Source organism: Lissotriton helveticus, chromosome 8 (genome assembly GCF_964261635.1).
Source record: "Lissotriton helveticus chromosome 8, aLisHel1.1, whole genome shotgun sequence".
Taxonomy (NCBI): domain Eukaryota; kingdom Metazoa; phylum Chordata; class Amphibia; order Caudata; family Salamandridae; genus Lissotriton; species Lissotriton helveticus.
Window position 1 is genome coordinate 1,541,064,292 of NC_136069.1, and position 19,215 is coordinate 1,541,083,506.

The 19,215-nt window shown below is 43.0% G+C and overlaps 21 non-coding genes across 21 annotated transcripts; all 21 read left to right on the forward strand.

The window, feature by feature from the left end:
* Nucleotides 1-426: 426 nt before the first annotated feature.
* On the forward strand, nt 427-509 carry TRNAL-CAG (transfer RNA leucine (anticodon CAG)). Its single transcript has one exon. It is a non-coding gene; the product is annotated as a tRNA-Leu (tRNA).
* A 190-nt stretch (nt 510-699) lies between these two features.
* TRNAL-AAG (transfer RNA leucine (anticodon AAG)) lies at nt 700-782 on the forward strand. Its single transcript has one exon. It is a non-coding gene; the product is annotated as a tRNA-Leu (tRNA).
* A 1,026-nt stretch (nt 783-1,808) lies between these two features.
* On the forward strand, nt 1,809-1,891 carry TRNAL-UAG (transfer RNA leucine (anticodon UAG)). The gene has a single exon. It is a non-coding gene; the product is annotated as a tRNA-Leu (tRNA).
* A 632-nt stretch (nt 1,892-2,523) lies between these two features.
* On the forward strand, nt 2,524-2,606 carry TRNAL-CAG (transfer RNA leucine (anticodon CAG)). Its single transcript has one exon. It is a non-coding gene; the product is annotated as a tRNA-Leu (tRNA).
* A 189-nt stretch (nt 2,607-2,795) lies between these two features.
* Nucleotides 2,796-2,878, forward strand: TRNAL-AAG (transfer RNA leucine (anticodon AAG)). Its single transcript has one exon. It is a non-coding gene; the product is annotated as a tRNA-Leu (tRNA).
* A 1,026-nt stretch (nt 2,879-3,904) lies between these two features.
* Nucleotides 3,905-3,987, forward strand: TRNAL-UAG (transfer RNA leucine (anticodon UAG)). The gene has a single exon. It is a non-coding gene; the product is annotated as a tRNA-Leu (tRNA).
* Nucleotides 3,988-4,619: 632 nt separating this feature from the next.
* Nucleotides 4,620-4,702, forward strand: TRNAL-CAG (transfer RNA leucine (anticodon CAG)). The gene has a single exon. It is a non-coding gene; the product is annotated as a tRNA-Leu (tRNA).
* Nucleotides 4,703-4,892: 190 nt separating this feature from the next.
* TRNAL-AAG (transfer RNA leucine (anticodon AAG)) lies at nt 4,893-4,975 on the forward strand. Its single transcript has one exon. It is a non-coding gene; the product is annotated as a tRNA-Leu (tRNA).
* A 1,026-nt stretch (nt 4,976-6,001) lies between these two features.
* On the forward strand, nt 6,002-6,084 carry TRNAL-UAG (transfer RNA leucine (anticodon UAG)). The gene has a single exon. It is a non-coding gene; the product is annotated as a tRNA-Leu (tRNA).
* A 909-nt stretch (nt 6,085-6,993) lies between these two features.
* On the forward strand, nt 6,994-7,076 carry TRNAL-AAG (transfer RNA leucine (anticodon AAG)). Its single transcript has one exon. It is a non-coding gene; the product is annotated as a tRNA-Leu (tRNA).
* A 1,026-nt stretch (nt 7,077-8,102) lies between these two features.
* On the forward strand, nt 8,103-8,185 carry TRNAL-UAG (transfer RNA leucine (anticodon UAG)). The gene has a single exon. It is a non-coding gene; the product is annotated as a tRNA-Leu (tRNA).
* A 904-nt stretch (nt 8,186-9,089) lies between these two features.
* Nucleotides 9,090-9,172, forward strand: TRNAL-AAG (transfer RNA leucine (anticodon AAG)). The gene has a single exon. It is a non-coding gene; the product is annotated as a tRNA-Leu (tRNA).
* A 1,741-nt stretch (nt 9,173-10,913) lies between these two features.
* TRNAL-CAG (transfer RNA leucine (anticodon CAG)) lies at nt 10,914-10,996 on the forward strand. The gene has a single exon. It is a non-coding gene; the product is annotated as a tRNA-Leu (tRNA).
* A 189-nt stretch (nt 10,997-11,185) lies between these two features.
* TRNAL-AAG (transfer RNA leucine (anticodon AAG)) lies at nt 11,186-11,268 on the forward strand. The gene has a single exon. It is a non-coding gene; the product is annotated as a tRNA-Leu (tRNA).
* A 1,027-nt stretch (nt 11,269-12,295) lies between these two features.
* TRNAL-UAG (transfer RNA leucine (anticodon UAG)) lies at nt 12,296-12,378 on the forward strand. Its single transcript has one exon. It is a non-coding gene; the product is annotated as a tRNA-Leu (tRNA).
* A 632-nt stretch (nt 12,379-13,010) lies between these two features.
* On the forward strand, nt 13,011-13,093 carry TRNAL-CAG (transfer RNA leucine (anticodon CAG)). The gene has a single exon. It is a non-coding gene; the product is annotated as a tRNA-Leu (tRNA).
* A 190-nt stretch (nt 13,094-13,283) lies between these two features.
* Nucleotides 13,284-13,366, forward strand: TRNAL-AAG (transfer RNA leucine (anticodon AAG)). The gene has a single exon. It is a non-coding gene; the product is annotated as a tRNA-Leu (tRNA).
* A 1,026-nt stretch (nt 13,367-14,392) lies between these two features.
* TRNAL-UAG (transfer RNA leucine (anticodon UAG)) lies at nt 14,393-14,475 on the forward strand. The gene has a single exon. It is a non-coding gene; the product is annotated as a tRNA-Leu (tRNA).
* Nucleotides 14,476-15,384: 909 nt separating this feature from the next.
* Nucleotides 15,385-15,467, forward strand: TRNAL-AAG (transfer RNA leucine (anticodon AAG)). Its single transcript has one exon. It is a non-coding gene; the product is annotated as a tRNA-Leu (tRNA).
* Nucleotides 15,468-16,493: 1,026 nt separating this feature from the next.
* Nucleotides 16,494-16,576, forward strand: TRNAL-UAG (transfer RNA leucine (anticodon UAG)). Its single transcript has one exon. It is a non-coding gene; the product is annotated as a tRNA-Leu (tRNA).
* Nucleotides 16,577-17,480: 904 nt separating this feature from the next.
* TRNAL-AAG (transfer RNA leucine (anticodon AAG)) lies at nt 17,481-17,563 on the forward strand. Its single transcript has one exon. It is a non-coding gene; the product is annotated as a tRNA-Leu (tRNA).
* The last annotated feature ends 1,652 nt before the right edge of the window (nt 17,564-19,215 follow it).

A 19,215-nucleotide genomic window follows, 5' to 3' on the forward strand; every position in this document is an offset into this window, starting at 1 on the left:
CATGCTCTCGTATTCCCTGGCCAGACAGGCCATGCAAATTTGGAAGAATGCCAAGCACCTGGTAGACAGCTGTACTCCAGCACACTTACAGCAATGTCCTCAGGGCTGTGATCAGGGGCTGCTTAGATTTGCGTATTCCACCCTATGTTGTGACATTGAGCTCCCTTGTTGAATTTGCTTTAGTCAGCCAAGATGTGGCTGTTGACTCAATTTCAAAGCAGCTTTGGGCCGTTCAAGTGGCTGGTGAATAGCACTTTCTCTTTGTACGCTTTAAAGGTCTAAAGAGTTCTTCATAGGTACTGCTCTGTATAGATTGTTCAAAGATCTGTTGGAAATGCTTATAATGGGATAAATAAATTGAGGGCATGCCTTTTCGGTACCAAACTTGCATGGCTGTCTGGCTTGTGGAAGCTGCTGCAAATGCAAGTCAGGATGGCCGAGTGGTCTAAGGCGCTGCGTTCAGGTTGCAGTCTCTTCTGGAGGCGTGGGTTCAAATCCCACTTCTGACAAACCTGTGTTTAATCTTCTTTTTTCTTGAGGGAGAAAATCAGATCATTTCCCTCACATGGGCTTATATGGTTGTCATTTTGGAAAAGTGCAGTGAGTTTTTTTCTTGCTATAGCCACTTATGGCCTAAGATGTGTGGTTTTTTTTGTTCACACTATCTTTCTCACTATGTAGATGGACAAGCAACATGTGGTCAGGATGGCCGAGTGGTCTAAGGCGCTGCGTTAAGGCCGCAGTCTCTCCTGGAGGCGTGGGTTCGAATCCCACTTCTGACAAAACTTTAAGTCCATTTTGTCTCTGCGTTCCTTCAGAATCTCAGCTAAAAATTGACAGTGCATATAATATCTGAATAAGTACCAAACTTCAGTTTCAACTGCAAATGAATTTGCCCAATTCTGTCTTCAAGCTCATATAATATTCTTCTAGCACTAGTGGTGTTTTATGTGTTTTTTGGGGGGTGCCTAAAAAATCCCTTTTATTGAAGAAATGGCTTACATTCAGTCTTGTGATATTTTTGGTTTCCAATAAGTAGATTTTTAATTTTATGTAACCTCATTTTCTAATGATCCATTCAAGAGATGTTTCCACTATGAAATGAAGAGCAAGGGGAAAGAGCACAAATGATAGAGCCAGTGAGTGAGATGGGGTGTTGAGGAAGGAGAGAATGAAACAAAGACAGAGTGAGTGAACGGCAGGTAGGCATAGAAGAGGAGACTAGAAGGGAAGGTGACTTGCTTTTCCCTGCTCTTGACCTCCCACCCATCTCAAACCAATCACAAACATACCTTCTATTCAACGTTGGTATGCAGAACTTCACTCCTCAGCCAGTGAGGGTGAGTCCCAAGCCAGGGGCTAGAGAGCAAAAGAATGGATGTGCTCAGACGTTCCTTGCTAGGGACAGTTGATCTGAAACAAGGCCTGCTCTCTTGTTTCCAGCAAGGAACTAGAAATTCTGCATGAATCTGCAAGGCACATTGACAGCATAAATTTGCATAAACTGCCCCACCTTCTGCCTTCCTACTTCCTGAGCAGTAGTTGTTTGTGTATAAAGAGAGAGGTCGCAGGCAAGATAATTTTGTGAGTAGGATACAGAACCCTAAATAGCTGGTGAGAGGTATAAGTTATTCTAAAAGCATAAAAACAGTACACCTGTGAAATGAAATGCTTTCATATGTGATCTTCTGTGTTTATTGTCCTGTGCAAAAAGTTGCACCTTGTGTTTGAAGGTTGAAATTATTTCAAGCTTGCATGGACGCAGAAATTTCTGAGTGACTTTTATACATTTCTTAGGGCTCTCCACTGTCAGGATGGCCGAGTGGTCTAAGGTGCTGTGTTTAGTCCGCAGTCTCCTCTGGAGGCGTGGGTTCGAATCCCACTTCTGACATGACTTTTGGAGATATAATCTTGTTCATCAGGATAACATCTGATGGAAGTTGCATCTCTTCGTCTTCACCTGGGACGTTATTCCGTCCTCGTCTAGTCAAGAGAGCTTGGGTTTCTCATATATTTCTGTTGTACAAAGTCTTGCTGATAAAGTGCAATCCTTACCAAATGAGCTTAGGACCCATGTAAGAGCTCATCTAGAAGAGTCATGCTCTTGTATTCCCTGGCCAGACAGGCCATGCAAATTTGGAAGAATGCCAAGCACCTGGTAGACAGCTGTACTCCAGCACACTTACAGCAATGTCCTCAGGGCTGTGATCAGGGGCTGCTTAGATTTGCGTATTCCACCCTATGTTGTGACATTGAGCTCCCTTGTTGAATTTGCTTTAGTCAGCCAAGATGTGGCTGTTGACGCAATTTCAAAGCAGCTTTGGGCCGTTCAAGTGGCTGGTGAATAGCACTTTCTCTTTGTACGCTTTAAAGGTCTAAAGAGTTCTTCATAGGTACTGCTCTGTATGGATTGTTCAAAGATCTGTTGGAAATGCTTATAATGGGATAAATAAATTGAGGGCATGCCTTTTCGGTACCAAACTTGCATGGCTTTCTGGCTTGTGGAAGGTGCTGCAAATGCAAGTCAGGATGGCCGAGTGGTCTAAGGCGCTGCGTTCAGGTCGCAGTCTCTTCTGGAGGCGTGGGTTCAAATCCCACTTCTGACAAACCTGTGTTTAATCTTCTTTTTTCTTGAGGGAGAAAATCAGATCATTTTCCTCACATGGGCTTATTTGGTTGTCTTTTTGGAAAAGTGCAGTGAGTTTCTTTCTTGCTATAGCCACTTATGGCCTAAGATGTGTGTTTTTTTTGTTCACACTATCTTTCTCACTATGTAGATGGACAAGCAACATGTGGTCAGGATGGCCGAGTGGTCTAAGGCGCTGCGTTAAGGCCGCAGTCTCTCCTGGAGGCGTGGGTTCGAATCCCACTTCTGACAAAACTTTAAGTCCATTTTGTCACTGCGTTCCTTCAGAATCTCAGCTAAAAATTGGCAGTGCATATAATATCTGAATAAGTACCAAACTTCAGTTTCAACAGCAAATGAATTTGCCCAATTCTGTCTTCAAGCTCGTATAATATTCTTCTAGCACTAGTGGTGTTTTATGTGTTTTTTGGGGGGTGCCTAAAAAATCCCTTTTATTGAAGAAATGGCTTACATTCAGTCTTGTGATATTTTTGGTTTCCAATAAGTAGATTTTTAATTTTATGTAACCTCATTTTCTAATGATCCATTCAAGAGATGTTTCCACTATGAAATGAAGAGCAAGGGGAAAGAGCACAAATGATAGAGCCAGTGAGTGAGATGGGGTGTTGAGGAAGGAGAGAATGAAACAAAGACAGAGTGAGTGAACGGCAGGTAGGCATAGAAGAGGAGACTAGAAGGGAAGGTGACTTGCTTTTCCCTGCTCTTGACCTCCCACCCATCTCAAACCAATCACAAACATACCTTCTATTCAACGTTGGTATGCAGAACTTCACTCCTCAGCCAGTGAGGGTGAGTCCCAAGCCAGGGGCTAGAGAGCAAAAGAATGGATGTGCTCAGACGTTCCTTGCTAGGGACAGTTGATCTGAAACAAGGCCTGCTCTCTTGTTTCCAGCAAGGAACTAGAAATTCTGCATGAATCTGCAAGGCACATTGACAGCATAAATTTGCATAAACTGCCCCACCTTCTGCCTTCCTACTCCCTGAGCAGTAGTTGTTTGTGTATAAAGAGAGAGGTCGCAGGCAAGGTAATTTTGTGAGTAGGATACAGAACCCTAAATAGCTGGTGAGAGGTATAAGTTATTCTAAAAGCATAAAAACAGTACACCTGTGAAATGAAATGCTTTCATATGTGATCTTCTGTGTTTATTGTCCTGTGCAAAAAGTTGCACCTTGTGTTTGAAGGTTGAAATTATTTCAAGCTTGCATGGACGCAGAAATTTCTGAGTGACTTTTATACATTTCTTAGGACTCTCCACTGTCAGGATGGCCGAGTGGTCTAAGGCGCTGTGTTTAGTCCGCAGTCTCCTCTGGAGGAGTGGGTTCGAATCCCACTTCTGACATGACTTTTGGAGATATAATCTTCTTCATCAGGATAACATCTGATGGAAGTTGCATCTCTTCGTCTTCACCTGGGACGTTATTCCGTCCTCGTCTAGTCAAGAGAGCTTGGGTTTCTCATATATTTCTGTTGTACAAAGTCTTGCTGATAAAGTGCAATCCTTACCAAATGAGCTTAGGACCCATGTAAGAGCTCATCTAGAAGAGTCATGCTCTCGTATTCCCTGGCCAGACAGGCCATGCAAATTTGGAAGAATGCCAAGCACCTGGTAGACAGCTGTACTCCAGCACACTTACAGCAATGTCCTCAGGGCTGTGATCAGGGGCTGCTTAGATTTGCGTATTCCACCCTATGTTGTGACATTGAGCTCCCTTGTTGAATTTGCTTTAGTCAGCCAAGATGTGGCTGTTGACTCAATTTCAAAGCAGCTTTGGGCCGTTCAAGTGGCTGGTGAATAGCACTTTCTCTTTGTACGCTTTAAAGGTCTAAAGAGTTCTTCATAGGTACTGCTCTGTATAGATTGTTCAAAGATCTGTTGGAAATGCTTATAATGGGATAAATAAATTGAGGGCATGCCTTTTCGGTACCAAACTTGCATGGCTGTCTGGCTTGTGGAAGCTGCTGCAAATGCAAGTCAGGATGGCCGAGTGGTCTAAGGCGCTGCGTTCAGGTTGCAGTCTCTTCTGGAGGCGTGGGTTCAAATCCCACTTCTGACAAACCTGTGTTTAATCTTCTTTTTTCTTGAGGGAGAAAATCAGATCATTTCCCTCACATGGGCTTATATGGTTGTCATTTTGGAAAAGTGCAGTGAGTTTTTTTCTTGCTATAGCCACTTATGGCCTAAGATGTGTGGTTTTTTTTGTTCACACTATCTTTCTCACTATGTAGATGGACAAGCAACATGTGGTCAGGATGGCCGAGTGGTCTAAGGCGCTGCGTTAAGGCCGCAGTCTCTCCTGGAGGCGTGGGTTCGAATCCCACTTCTGACAAAACTTTAAGTCCATTTTGTCACTGCGTTCCTTCAGAATCTCAGCTAAAAATTGGCAGTGCATATAATATCTGAATAAGTACCAAACTTCAGTTTCAACTGCAAATGAATTTGCCCAATTCTGTCTTCAAGCTCGTATAATATTCTTCTAGCACTAGTGGTGTTTTATGTGTTTTTTGGGGGGTGCCTAAAAAATCCCTTTTATTGAAGAAATGGCTTACATTCAGTCTTGTGATATTTTTGGTTTCCAATAAGTAGATTTTTAATTTTATGTAACCTCATTTTCTAATGATCCATTCAAGAGATGTTTCCACTATGAAATGAAGAGCAATGGGAAAGATCACAAATGATAGAGCCAGTGAGTGAGATGGGGTGTTGAGGAAGGAGAGAATGAAACAAAGACAGAGTGAGTGAACGGCAGGTAGGCATAGAAGAGGAGACTAGAAGGGAAGGTGACTTGCTTTTCCCTGCTCTTGACCTCCCACCCATCTCAAACCAATCACAAACATACCTTCTATTCAACGTTGGTATGCAGAACTTCACTCCTCAGCCAGTGAGGGTGAGTCCCAAGCCAGGGGCTAGAGAGCAAAAGAATGGATGTGCTCAGACGTTCCTTGCTAGGGACAGTTGATCTGAAACAAGGCCTGCTCTCTTGTTTCCAGCAAGGAACTAGAAATTCTGCATGAATCTGCAAGGCACATTGACAGCATAAATTTGCATAAACTGCCCCACCTTCTGCCTTCCTACTTCCTGAGCAGTAGTTGTTTGTGTATAAAGAGAGAGGTCGCAGGCAAGGTAATTTTGTGAGTAGGATACAGAACCCTAAATAGCTGGTGAGAGGTATAAGTTATTCTAAAAGCATAAAAACAGTACACCTGTGAAATGAAATGCTTTCATATGTGATCTTCTGTGTTTATTGTCCTGTGCAAAAAGTTGCACCTTGTGTTTGAAGGTTGAAATTATTTCAAGCTTGCATGGACGCAGAAATTTCTGAGTGACTTTTATACATTTCTTAGGACTCTCCACTGTCAGGATGGCCGAGTGGTCTAAGGCGCTGTGTTTAGTCCGCAGTCTCCTCTGGAGGCGTGGGTTCGAATCCCACTTCTGACATGACTTTTGGAGATATAATCTTCTTCATCAGGATAACATCTGATGGAAGTTGCATCTCTTCGTCTTCACCTGGGACGTTATTCCGTCCTCGTCTAGTCAAGAGAGCTTGGGTTTCTCATATATTTCTGTTGTACAAAGTCTTGCTGATGAAGTGCAATCCTTACCAAATGAGCTTAGGACCCATGTAAGAGCTCATCTAGAAGAGTCATGCTCTTGTATTCCCTGGCCAGACAGGCCATGCAAATTTGGAAGAATGCCAAGCACCTGGTAGACAGCTGTACTCCAGCACACTTACAGCAATGTCCTCAGGGCTGTGATCAGGGGCTGCTTAGATTTGCGTATTCCACCCTATGTTGTGACATTGAGCTCCCTTGTTGAATTTGCTTTAGTCAGCCAAGATGTGGCTGTTGACTCCATTTCAAAGCAGCTTTGGGCCGTTCAAGTGGCTGGTGAATAGCACTTTCTCTTTGTACGCTTTAAAGGTCTAAAGAGTTCTTCATAGGTACTGCTCTGTATGGATTGTTCAAAGATCTGTTGGAAATGCTTATAATGGGATAAATAAATTGAGGGCATGCCTTTTCGGTACCAAACTTGCATGGCTGTCTGGCTTGTGGAAGCTGCTGCAAATGCAAGTCAGCATGGCCGAGTGGTCTAAGGCGCTGCGTTCAGGTTGCAGTCTCTTCTGGAGGCGTGGGTTCAAATCCCACTTCTGACAAACCTGTGTTTAATCTTCTTTTTTCTTGAGGGAGAAAATCAGATCATTTCCCTCACATGGGCTTATATGGTTGTATTTTTGGAAAAAAAAGTGCAGTGAGTTTTTTTCTTGCTATAGCCACTTATGGCCTAAGATGTGTGTTTTTTTTTGTTCACACTATCTTTCTCACTATGTAGATGGACAAGCAACATGTGGTCAGGATGGCCGAGTGGTCTAAGGCGCTGTGTTAAGGCCGCAGTCTCTCCTGGAGGCGTGGGTTCGAATCCCACTTCTGACAAAACTTTAAGTCCATTTTGTCACTGCGTTCCTTCAGAATCTCAGCTAAAAATTGGCAGTGCATATAATATCTGAATAAGTACCAAACTTCAGTTTCAACTGCAAATGAATTTGCCCAATTCTGTCTTCAAGCTCGTATAATATTCTTCTAGCACTAGTGGTGTTTTATGTGTTTTTTGGGGGGTGCCTAAAAAATCCCTTTTATTGAAGAAATGGCTTACATTCAGTCTTGTGATATTTTTGGTTTCCAATAAGTAGATTTTTAATTTTTTGTAACCTCATTTTCTAATGATCCATTCAAGAGATGTTTCCACTATGAAATGAAGAGCAAGGGGAAAGAGCACAAATGATAGAGCCAGTGAGTGAGATGGGGTGTTGAGGAAGGAGAGAATGAAACAAAGACAGAGTGAGTGAACGGCAGGTAGGCATAGAAGAGGAGACTAGAAGTGAAGGTGACTTGCTTTTCCCTGCTCTTGACCTCCCACCCATCTCAAACCAATCACAAACATACCTTCTATGCAACGTTGGTATGCAGAACTTCACTCCTCAGCCAGTGAGGGTGAGTCCCAAGCCAGGGGCTAGAGAGCAAAAGAATGGATGTGCTCAGACGTTCCTTGCTAGGGACAGTTGATCTGAAACAAGGCCTGCTCTCTTGTTTCCAGCAAGGATCTAGAAATTCTGCATGAATCTGCAAGGCACATTGACAGCATAAATTTCCATAAACTGCCCCACCTTCTGCCTTCCTACTTCCTGAGCAATAGTTGTTTGTGTATAAAGAGAGAGGTCGCAGGCAAGATAATTTTGTGAGTAGGATACAGAACCCTAAATAGCTGGTGAGAGGTATAAGTTATTCTAAAAGCATAAAAACAGTACACCTGTGAAATGAAATGCTTTCATATGTGATCTTCTGTGTTTATTGTCCTGTGCAAAAAGTTGCACCTTGTGTTTGAAGGTTGAAATTATTTCAAGCTTGCATGGACGCAGAAATTTCTAAGTGACTTTTATACATTTCTTAGGACTCTTCACTGTCAGGATGGCCGAGTGGTCTAAGGCGCTGTGTTTAGGCTGCAGTCTCCTCTGGAGGCGTGGGTTCGAATCCCACTTCTGAAATGACTTTTGGAGATATAATCTTCTTCATCAGGATAACATCTGATGGAAGTTGCATCTCTTCGTCTTCACCTGGGACGTTATTCCGTCCTCGTCTAGTCAAGAGAGCTTGGGTTTCTCATATATTTCTGTTGTACAAAGTCTTGCTGATAAAGTGCAATCCTTACCAAATGAGCTTAGGACCCATGTAAGAGCTCATCTAGAAGAGTCATGCTCTTGTATTACCTGGCCAGACAGGCCATGCAAATTTGGAAGAATGCCAAGCACCTGGTAGACAGCTGTACTCCAGCACACTTACAGCAATGTCCTCAGGGCTGTGATCAGGGGCTGCTTAGATTTGTGTATTCCACCCTATGTTGTGACATTGAGCTCCCTTGTTGAATTTGCTTTAGTCAGCCAAGATGTGGCTGTTGACTCAATTTCAAAGCAGCTTTGGGCCGTTCAAGTGGCTGGTGAATAGCACTTTCTCTTTGTACTCATTAAAGGTCTAAAGAGTTCTTCATAGGTACTGCTCTGTATGGATTGTTCAAAGATCTGTTGGAAATGCTTATAATGGGATAAATAAATTGAGGGCATGCCTTTTCGGTACCAAACTTGCATGGAGGTCTGGCTTGTGGAAGGTACTGAAAATGCAAGTCAGGATGGCCGAGTGGTCTAAGGCGCTGCGTTCAGGTCGCAGTCTCTTCTGGAGGCGTGGGTTCAAATACCACTTCTGACAAACCTGTGTTTAATCTTCTTTTTTCTTGAGGGAGAAAAACAGATCATTTCCCTCACATGGGCTTATATGGTTGTCTTTTTGGAAAAGTGCAGTGAGTTTTTTTCTTGCTATAGCCACTTATGGCCTAAGATGTGTGTTTTTTTTGTTCACACTATCTTTCTCACTATGTAGATGGACAAGCAACATGTGGTCAGGATGGCTGAGTGGTCTAAGGCGCTGCGTTAAGGCCGCAGCCTCTCCTGGAGGCGTGGGTTCGAATCCCACTTCTGACAAAACTTCAAGTCCATTTTGTCTCTGCGTTCCTTCAGAATCTCAGCTAAAAATTGACAGTGCATATAATATCTGAATAAGTACCAAACTTCAGTTTCAACTGCAAATGAATTTGCCCAATTCTGTCTTCAAGCTCGTATAATATTCTTCTAGCACTAGTGGTGTTTTATGTGTTTTTTGGGGGGTGCCTAAAAAATCCCTTTTATTGAAGAAATGGCTTACATTCAGTCTTGTGATATTTTTGGTTTTCAATAAGTAGATTTTTAATTTTATGTAACCTCATTTTCTAATGATCCATTCAAGAGATGTTTCCACTATGAAATGAAGAGCAAGGGGAAAGAGCACAAATGATAGAGCCAGTGAGTGAGATGGGGTGTTGAGGAAGGAGAGAATGAAACAAAGACAGAGTGAGTGAACGGCAGGTAGGCATAGAAGAGGAGACTAGAAGTGAAGGTGACTTGCTTTTCCCTGCTCTTGACCTCCCACCCATCTCAAACCAATCACAAACATACCTTCTATGCAACGTTGGTATGCAGAACTTCACTCCTCAGACAGTGAGGGTGAGTCCCAAGCCAGGGGCTAGAGAGCAAAAGAATGGATGTGCTCAGACGTTCCTTGCTAGGGACAGTTGATCTGAAACAAGGCCTGCTCTCTTGTTTCCAGCAAGGAACTAGAAATTCTGCATGAATCTGCAAGGCACATTGACAGCATAAATTTGCATAAACTGCCCCACCTTCTGCCTTCCTACTTCCTGAGCAGTAGTTGTTTGTGTATAAAGAGAGAGGTCGCAGGCAAGGTAATTTTGTGAGTAGGATACAGAACCCTAAATAGCTGGTGAGAGGTATAAGTTATTCTAAAAGCATAAAAACAGTACACCTGTGAAATGAAATGCTTTCATATGTGATCTTCTGTGTTTATTGTCCTGTGCAAAAAGTTGCACCTTGTGTTTGAAGGTTGAAATTATTTCAAGCTTGCATGGACGCAGAAATTTCTGAGTGACTTTTATACATTTCTTAGGACTGTCCACTGTCAGGATGGCCGAGTGGTCTAAGGCGCTGTGTATAGGCCGCAGTCTCCTCTGGAGGCGTGTTTTCAAATCCCACTTCTGACATGACTTTTGGAGATATAATCTTCTTCATCAGGATAACATCTGATGGAAGTTGCATCTCTTCGTCTTCACCTGGGACGTTATTCCGTCCTCGTCTAGTCAAGAGAGCTTGGGTTTCTCATATATTTCTGTTGTACAAAGTCTTGCTGATAAAGTGCAATCCTTACCAAATGAGCTTAGGACCCATGTAAGAGCTCATCTAGAAGAGTCATGCTCTTGTATTCCCTGGCCAGACAGGCCATGCAAATTTGGAAGAATGCCAAGCACCTGGTAGACAGCTGTACTCCAGCACACTTACAGCAATGTCCTCAGGGCTGTGATCAGGGGCTGCTTAGATTTGCGTATTCCACCCTATGTTGTGACATTGAGCTCCCTTGTTGAATTTGCTTTAGTCAGCCAAGATGTGGCTGTTGACGCAATTTCAAAGCAGCTTTGGGCCGTTCAAGTGGCTGGTGAATAGCACTTTCTCTTTGTACGCTTTAAAGGTCTAAAGAGTTCTTCATAGGTACTGCTCTGTATGGATTGTTCAAAGATCTGTTGGAAATGCTTATAATGGGATAAATAAATTGAGGGCATGCCTTTTCGGTACCAAACTTGCATGGCTTTCTGGCTTGTGGAAGGTGCTGCAAATGCAAGTCAGGATGGCCGAGTGGTCTAAGGCGCTGCGTTCAGGTCGCAGTCTCTTCTGGAGGCGTGGGTTCAAATCCCACTTCTGACAAACCTGTGTTTAATCTTCTTTTTTCTTGAGGGAGAAAATCAGATCATTTTCCTCACATGGGCTTATTTGGTTGTCTTTTTGGAAAAGTGCAGTGAGTTTCTTTCTTGCTATAGCCACTTATGGCCTAAGATGTGTGTTTTTTTTGTTCACACTATCTTTCTCACTATGTAGATGGACAAGCAACATGTGGTCAGGATGGCCGAGTGGTCTAAGGCGCTGCGTTAAGGCCGCAGTCTCTCCTGGAGGCGTGGGTTCGAATCCCACTTCTGACAAAACTTTAAGTCCATTTTGTCACTGCGTTCCTTCAGAATCTCAGCTAAAAATTGGCAGTGCATATAATATCTGAATAAGTACCAAACTTCAGTTTCAACAGCAAATGAATTTGCCCAATTCTGTCTTCAAGCTCGTATAATATTCTTCTAGCACTAGTGGTGTTTTATGTGTTTTTTGGGGGGTGCCTAAAAAAATCCCTTTTATTGAAGAAATGGCTTACATTCAGTCTTGTGATATTTTTGGTTTCCAATAAGTAGATTTTTAATTTTATGTAACCTCATTTTCTAATGATCCATTCAAGAGATGTTTCCACTATGAAATGAAGAGCAAGGGGAAAGAGCACAAATGATAGAGCCAGTGAGTGAGATGGGGTGTTGAGGAAGGAGAGAATGAAACAAAGACAGAGTGAGTGAACGGCAGGTAGGCATAGAAGAGGAGACTAGAAGGGAAGGTGACTTGCTTTTCCCTGCTCTTGACCTCCCACCCATCTCAAACCAATCACAAACATACCTTCTATTCAACGTTGGTATGCAGAACTTCACTCCTCAGCCAGTGAGGGTGAGTCCCAAGCCAGGGGCTAGAGAGCAAAAGAATGGATGTGCTCAGACGTTCCTTGCTAGGGACAGTTGATCTGAAACAAGGCCTGCTCTCTTGTTTCCAGCAAGGAACTAGAAATTCTGCATGAATCTGCAAGGCACATTGACAGCATAAATTTGCATAAACTGCCCCACCTTCTGCCTTCCTACTCCCTGAGCAGTAGTTGTTTGTGTATAAAGAGAGAGGTCGCAGGCAAGGTAATTTTGTGAGTAGGATACAGAACCCTAAATAGCTGGTGAGAGGTATAAGTTATTCTAAAAGCATAAAAACAGTACACCTGTGAAATGAAATGCTTTCATATGTGATCTTCTGTGTTTATTGTCCTGTGCAAAAAGTTGCACCTTGTGTTTGAAGGTTGAAATTATTTCAAGCTTGCATGGACGCAGAAATTTCTGAGTGACTTTTATACATTTCTTAGGACTCTCCACTGTCAGGATGGCCGAGTGGTCTAAGGCGCTGTGTTTAGTCCGCAGTCTCCTCTGGAGGAGTGGGTTCGAATCCCACTTCTGACATGACTTTTGGAGATATAATCTTCTTCATCAGGATAACATCTGATGGAAGTTGCATCTCTTCGTCTTCACCTGGGACGTTATTCCGTCCTCGTCTAGTCAAGAGAGCTTGGGTTTCTCATATATTTCTGTTGTACAAAGTCTTGCTGATAAAGTGCAATCCTTACCAAATGAGCTTAGGACCCATGTAAGAGCTCATCTAGAAGAGTCATGCTCTCGTATTCCCTGGCCAGACAGGCCATGCAAATTTGGAAGAATGCCAAGCACCTGGTAGACAGCTGTACTCCAGCACACTTACAGCAATGTCCTCAGGGCTGTGATCAGGGGCTGCTTAGATTTGCGTATTCCACCCTATGTTGTGACATTGAGCTCCCTTGTTGAATTTGCTTTAGTCAGCCAAGATGTGGCTGTTGACTCAATTTCAAAGCAGCTTTGGGCCGTTCAAGTGGCTGGTGAATAGCACTTTCTCTTTGTACGCTTTAAAGGTCTAAAGAGTTCTTCATAGGTACTGCTCTGTATAGATTGTTCAAAGATCTGTTGGAAATGCTTATAATGGGATAAATAAATTGAGGGCATGCCTTTTCGGTACCAAACTTGCATGGCTGTCTGGCTTGTGGAAGCTGCTGCAAATGCAAGTCAGGATGGCCGAGTGGTCTAAGGCGCTGCGTTCAGGTTGCAGTCTCTTCTGGAGGCGTGGGTTCAAATCCCACTTCTGACAAACCTGTGTTTAATCTTCTTTTTTCTTGAGGGAGAAAATCAGATCATTTCCCTCACATGGGCTTATATGGTTGTCATTTTGGAAAAGTGCAGTGAGTTTTTTTCTTGCTATAGCCACTTATGGCCTAAGATGTGTGTTTTTTTTTGTTCACACTATCTTTCTCACTATGTAGATGGACAAGCAACATGTGGTCAGGATGGCCGAGTGGTCTAAGGCGCTGCGTTAAGGCCGCAGTCTCTCCTGGAGGCGTGGGTTCGAATCCCACTTCTGACAAAACTTTAAGTCCATTTTGTCACTGCGTTCCTTCAGAATCTCAGCTAAAAATTGGCAGTGCATATAATATCTGAATAAGTACCAAACTTCAGTTTCAACTGCAAATGAATTTGCCCAATTCTGTCTTCAAGCTCGTATAATATTCTTCTAGCACTAGTGGTGTTTTATGTGTTTTTTGGGGGGTGCCTAAAAAATCCCTTTTATTGAAGAAATGGCTTACATTCAGTCTTGTGATATTTTTGGTTTCCAATAAGTAGATTTTTAATTTTATGTAACCTCATTTTCTAATGATCCATTCAAGAGATGTTTCCACTATGAAATGAAGAGCAATGGGAAAGATCACAAATGATAGAGCCAGTGAGTGAGATGGGGTGTTGAGGAAGGAGAGAATGAAACAAAGACAGAGTGAGTGAACGGCAGGTAGGCATAGAAGAGGAGACTAGAAGGGAAGGTGACTTGCTTTTCCCTGCTCTTGACCTCCCACCCATCTCAAACCAATCACAAACATACCTTCTATTCAACGTTGGTATGCAGAACTTCACTCCTCAGCCAGTGAGGGTGAGTCCCAAGCCAGGGGCTAGAGAGCAAAAGAATGGATGTGCTCAGACGTTCCTTGCTAGGGACAGTTGATCTGAAACAAGGCCTGCTCTCTTGTTTCCAGCAAGGAACTAGAAATTCTGCATGAATCTGCAAGGCACATTGACAGCATAAATTTGCATAAACTGCCCCACCTTCTGCCTTCCTACTTCCTGAGCAGTAGTTGTTTGTGTATAAAGAGAGAGGTCGCAGGCAAGGTAATTTTGTGAGTAGGATACAGAACCCTAAATAGCTGGTGAGAGGTATAAGTTATTCTAAAAGCATAAAAACAGTACACCTGTGAAATGAAATGCTTTCATATGTGATCTTCTGTGTTTATTGTCCTGTGCAAAAAGTTGCACCTTGTGTTTGAAGGTTGAAATTATTTCAAGCTTGCATGGACGCAGAAATTTCTGAGTGACTTTTATACATTTCTTAGGACTCTCCACTGTCAGGATGGCCGAGTGGTCTAAGGCGCTGTGTTTAGTCCGCAGTCTCCTCTGGAGGCGTGGGTTCGAATCCCACTTCTGACATGACTTTTGGAGATATAATCTTCTTCATCAGGATAACATCTGATGGAAGTTGCATCTCTTCGTCTTCACCTGGGACGTTATTCCGTCCTCGTCTAGTCAAGAGAGCTTGGGTTTCTCATATATTTCTGTTGTACAAAGTCTTGCTGATGAAGTGCAATCCTTACCAAATGAGCTTAGGACCCATGTAAGAGCTCATCTAGAAGAGTCATGCTCTTGTATTCCCTGGCCAGACAGGCCATGCAAATTTGGAAGAATGCCAAGCACCTGGTAGACAGCTGTACTCCAGCACACTTACAGCAATGTCCTCAGGGCTGTGATCAGGGGCTGCTTAGATTTGCGTATTCCACCCTATGTTGTGACATTGAGCTCCCTTGTTGAATTTGCTTTAGTCAGCCAAGATGTGGCTGTTGACTCCATTTCAAAGCAGCTTTGGGCCGTTCAAGTGGCTGGTGAATAGCACTTTCTCTTTGTACGCTTTAAAGGTCTAAAGAGTTCTTCATAGGTACTGCTCTGTATGGATTGTTCAAAGATCTGTTGGAAATGCTTATAATGGGATAAATAAATTGAGGGCATGCCTTTTCGGTACCAAACTTGCATGGCTGTCTGGCTTGTGGAAGCTGCTGCAAATGCAAGTCAGCATGGCCGAGTGGTCTAAGGCGCTGCGTTCAGGTTGCAGTCTCTTCTGGAGGCGTGGGTTCAAATCCCACTTCTGACAAACCTGTGTTTAATCTTCTTTTTTCTTGAGGGAGAAAATCAGATCATTTCCCTCACATGGGCTTATATGGTTGTATTTTTGGAAAAAAAAGTGCAGTGAGTTTTTTTCTTGCTATAGCCACTTATGGCCTAAGATGTGTGTTTTTTTTTGTTCACACTATCTTTCTCACTATGTAGATGGACAAGCAACATGTGGTCAGGATGGCCGAGTGGTCTAAGGCGCTGTGTTAAGGCCGCAGTCTCTCCTGGAGGCGTGGGTTCGAATCCCACTTCTGACAAAACTTTAAGTCCATTTTGTCACTGCGTTCCTTCAGAATCTCAGCTAAAAATTGGCAGTGCATATAATATCTGAATAAGTACCAAACTTCAGTTTCAACTGCAAATGAATTTGCCCAATTCTGTCTTCAAGCTCGTATAATATTCTTCTAGCACTAGTGGTGTTTTATGTGTTTTTTGGGGGGTGCCTAAAAAATCCCTTTTATTGAAGAAATGGCTTACATTCAGTCTTGTGATATTTTTGGTTTCCAATAAGTAGATTTTTAATTTTTTGTAACCTCATTTTCTAATGATCCATTCAAGAGATGTTTCCACTATGAAATGAAGAGCAAGGGGAAAGAGCACAAATGATAGAGCCAGTGAGTGAGATGGGGTGTTGAGGAAGGAGAGAATGAAACAAAGACAGAGTGAGTGAACGGCAGGTAGGCATAGAAGAGGAGACTAGAAGTGAAGGTGACTTGCTTTTCCCTGCTCTTGACCTCCCACCCATCTCAAACCAATCACAAACATACCTTCTATGCAACGTTGGTATGCAGAACTTCACTCCTCAGCCAGTGAGGGTGAGTCCCAAGCCAGGGGCTAGAGAGCAAAAGAATGGATGTGCTCAGACGTTCCTTGCTAGGGACAGTTGATCTGAAACAAGGCCTGCTCTCTTGTTTCCAGCAAGGATCTAGAAATTCTGCATGAATCTGCAAGGCACATTGACAGCATAAATTTCCATAAACTGCCCCACCTTCTGCCTTCCTACTTCCTGAGCAATAGTTGTTTGTGTATAAAGAGAGAGGTCGCAGGCAAGATAATTTTGTGAGTAGGATACAGAACCCTAAATAGCTGGTGAGAGGTATAAGTTATTCTAAAAGCATAAAAACAGTACACCTGTGAAATGAAATGCTTTCATATGTGATCTTCTGTGTTTATTGTCCTGTGCAAAAAGTTGCACCTTGTGTTTGAAGGTTGAAATTATTTCAAGCTTGCATGGACGCAGACATTTCTAAGTGACTTTTATACATTTCTTAGGACTCTTCACTGTCAGGATGGCCGAGTGGTCTAAGGCGCTGTGTTTAGGCTGCAGTCTCCTCTGGAGGCGTGGGTTCGAATCCCACTTCTGAAATGACTTTTGGAGATATAATCTTCTTCATCAGGATAACATCTGATGGAAGTTGCATCTCTTCGTCTTCACCTGGGACGTTATTCCGTCCTCGTCTAGTCAAGAGAGCTTGGGTTTCTCATATATTTCTGTTGTACAAAGTCTTGCTGATAAAGTGCAATCCTTACCAAATGAGCTTAGGACCCATGTAAGAGCTCATCTAGAAGAGTCATGCTCTTGTATTACCTGGCCAGACAGGCCATGCAAATTTGGAAGAATGCCAAGCACCTGGTAGACAGCTGTACTCCAGCACACTTACAGCAATGTCCTCAGGGCTGTGATCAGGGGCTGCTTAGATTTGTGTATTCCACCCTATGTTGTGACATTGAGCTCCCTTGTTGAATTTGCTTTAGTCAGCCAAGATGTGGCTGTTGACTCAATTTCAAAGCAGCTTTGGGCCGTTCAAGTGGCTGGTGAATAGCACTTTCTCTTTGTACTCATTAAAGGTCTAAAGAGTTCTTCATAGGTACTGCTCTGTATGGATTGTTCAAAGATCTGTTGGAAATGCTTATAATGGGATAAATAAATTGAGGGCATGCCTTTTCGGTACCAAACTTGCATGGAGGTCTGGCTTGTGGAAGGTACTGAAAATGCAAGTCAGGATGGCCGAGTGGTCTAAGGCGCTGCGTTCAGGTCGCAGTCTCTTCTGGAGGCGTGGGTTCAAATACCACTTCTGACAAACCTGTGTTTAATCTTCTTTTTTCTTGAGGGAGAAAAACAGATCATTTTCCTCACATGGGCTTATATGGTTGTCTTTTTGGAAAAGTGCAGTGAGTTTTTTTCTTGCTATAGCCACTTATGGCCTAAGATGTGTGTTTTTTTTGTTCACACTATCTTTCTCACTATGTAGATGGACAAGCAACATGTGGTCAGGATGGCCGAGTGGTCTAAGGCGCTGCGTTAAGGCCGCAGCCTCTCCTGGAGGCGTGGGTTCGAATCCCACTTCTGACAAAACTTTAAGTCCATTTTGTCTCTGCGTTCCTTCAGAATCTCAGCTAAAAATTGACAGTGCATATAATATCTGAATAAGTACCAAACTTCAGTTTCAACTGCAAATGAATTTGCCCAATTCTGTCTTCAAGCTCGTATAATATTCTTCTAGCACTAGTGGTGTTTTATGTGTTTTTTGGGGGGGTGCCTAAAAAATCCCTTTTATTGAAGAAATGGCTTACATTCAGTCTTGTGATATTTTTGGTTTTCAATAAGTAGATTTTTAATTTTATGTAACCTCATTTTCTAATGATCCATTCAAGAGATGTTTCCACTATGAAATGAAGAGCAAGGGGAAAGAGCACAAATGATAGAGCCAGTGAGTGAGATGGGGTGTTGAGGAAGGAGAGAATGAAACAAAGACAGAGTGAGTGAACGGCAGGTAGGCATAGAAGAGGAGACTAGAAGTGAAGGTGACTTGCTTTTCCCTGCTCTTGACCTCCCACCCATCTCAAACCAATCACAAACATACCTTCTATGCAACGTTGGTATGCAGAACTTCACTCCTCAGACAGTGAGGGTGAGTCCCAAGCCAGGGGCTAGAGAGCAAAAGAATGGATGTGCTCAGACGTTCCTTGCTAGGGACAGTTGATCTGAAACAAGGCCTGCTCTCTTGTTTCCAGCAAGGAACTAGAAATTCTGCATGAATCTGCAAGGCACATTGACAGCATAAATTTGCATAAACTGCCCCACCTTCTGCCTTCCTACTTCCTGAGCAGTAGTTGTTTGTGTATAAAGAGAGAGGTCGCAGGCAAGGTAATTTTGTGAGTAGGATACAGAACCCTAAATAGCTGGTGAGAGGTATAAGTTATTCTAAAAGCATAAAAACAGTACACCTGTGAAATGAAATGCTTTCATATGTGATCTTCTGTGTTTATTGTCCTGTGCAAAAAGTTGCACCTTGTGTTTGAAGGTTGAAATTATTTCAAGCTTGCATGGACGCAGAAATTTCTGAGTGACTTTTATACATTTCTTAGGACTGTCCACTGTCAGGATGGCCGAGTGGTCTAAGGCGCTGTGTATAGGCCGCAGTCTCCTCTGGAGGCGTGTTTTCAAATCCCACTTCTGACATGACTTTTGGAGATATAATCTTCTTCATCAGGATAACATCTGATGGAAGTTGCATCTCTTCGTCTTCACCTGGGACGTTATTCCGTCCTCGTCTAGTCAAGAGAGCTTGGGTTTCTCATATATTTCTGTTGTACAAAGTCTTGCTGATAAAGTGCAATCCTTACCAAATGAGCTTAGGACCCATGTAAGACCTCATCTAGAAGAGTCATGCTCTTGTATTCCCTGGCCAGACAGGCCATGCAAATTTGGAAGAATGCCAAGCACCTGGTAGACAGCTGTACTCCAGCACACTTACAGCAATGTCCTCAGGGCTGTGATCAGGGGCTGCTTAGATTTGCGTATTCCACCCTATGTTGTGACATTGAGCTCCCTTGTTGAATTTGCTTTAGTCAGCCAAGATGTGGCTGTTGACGCAATTTCAAAGCAGCTTTGGGCCGTTCAAGTGGCTGGTGAATAGCACTTTCTCTTTGTACGCTTTAAAGGTCTAAAGAGTTCTTCATAGGTACTGCTCTGTATGGATTGTTCAAAGATCTGTTGGAAAT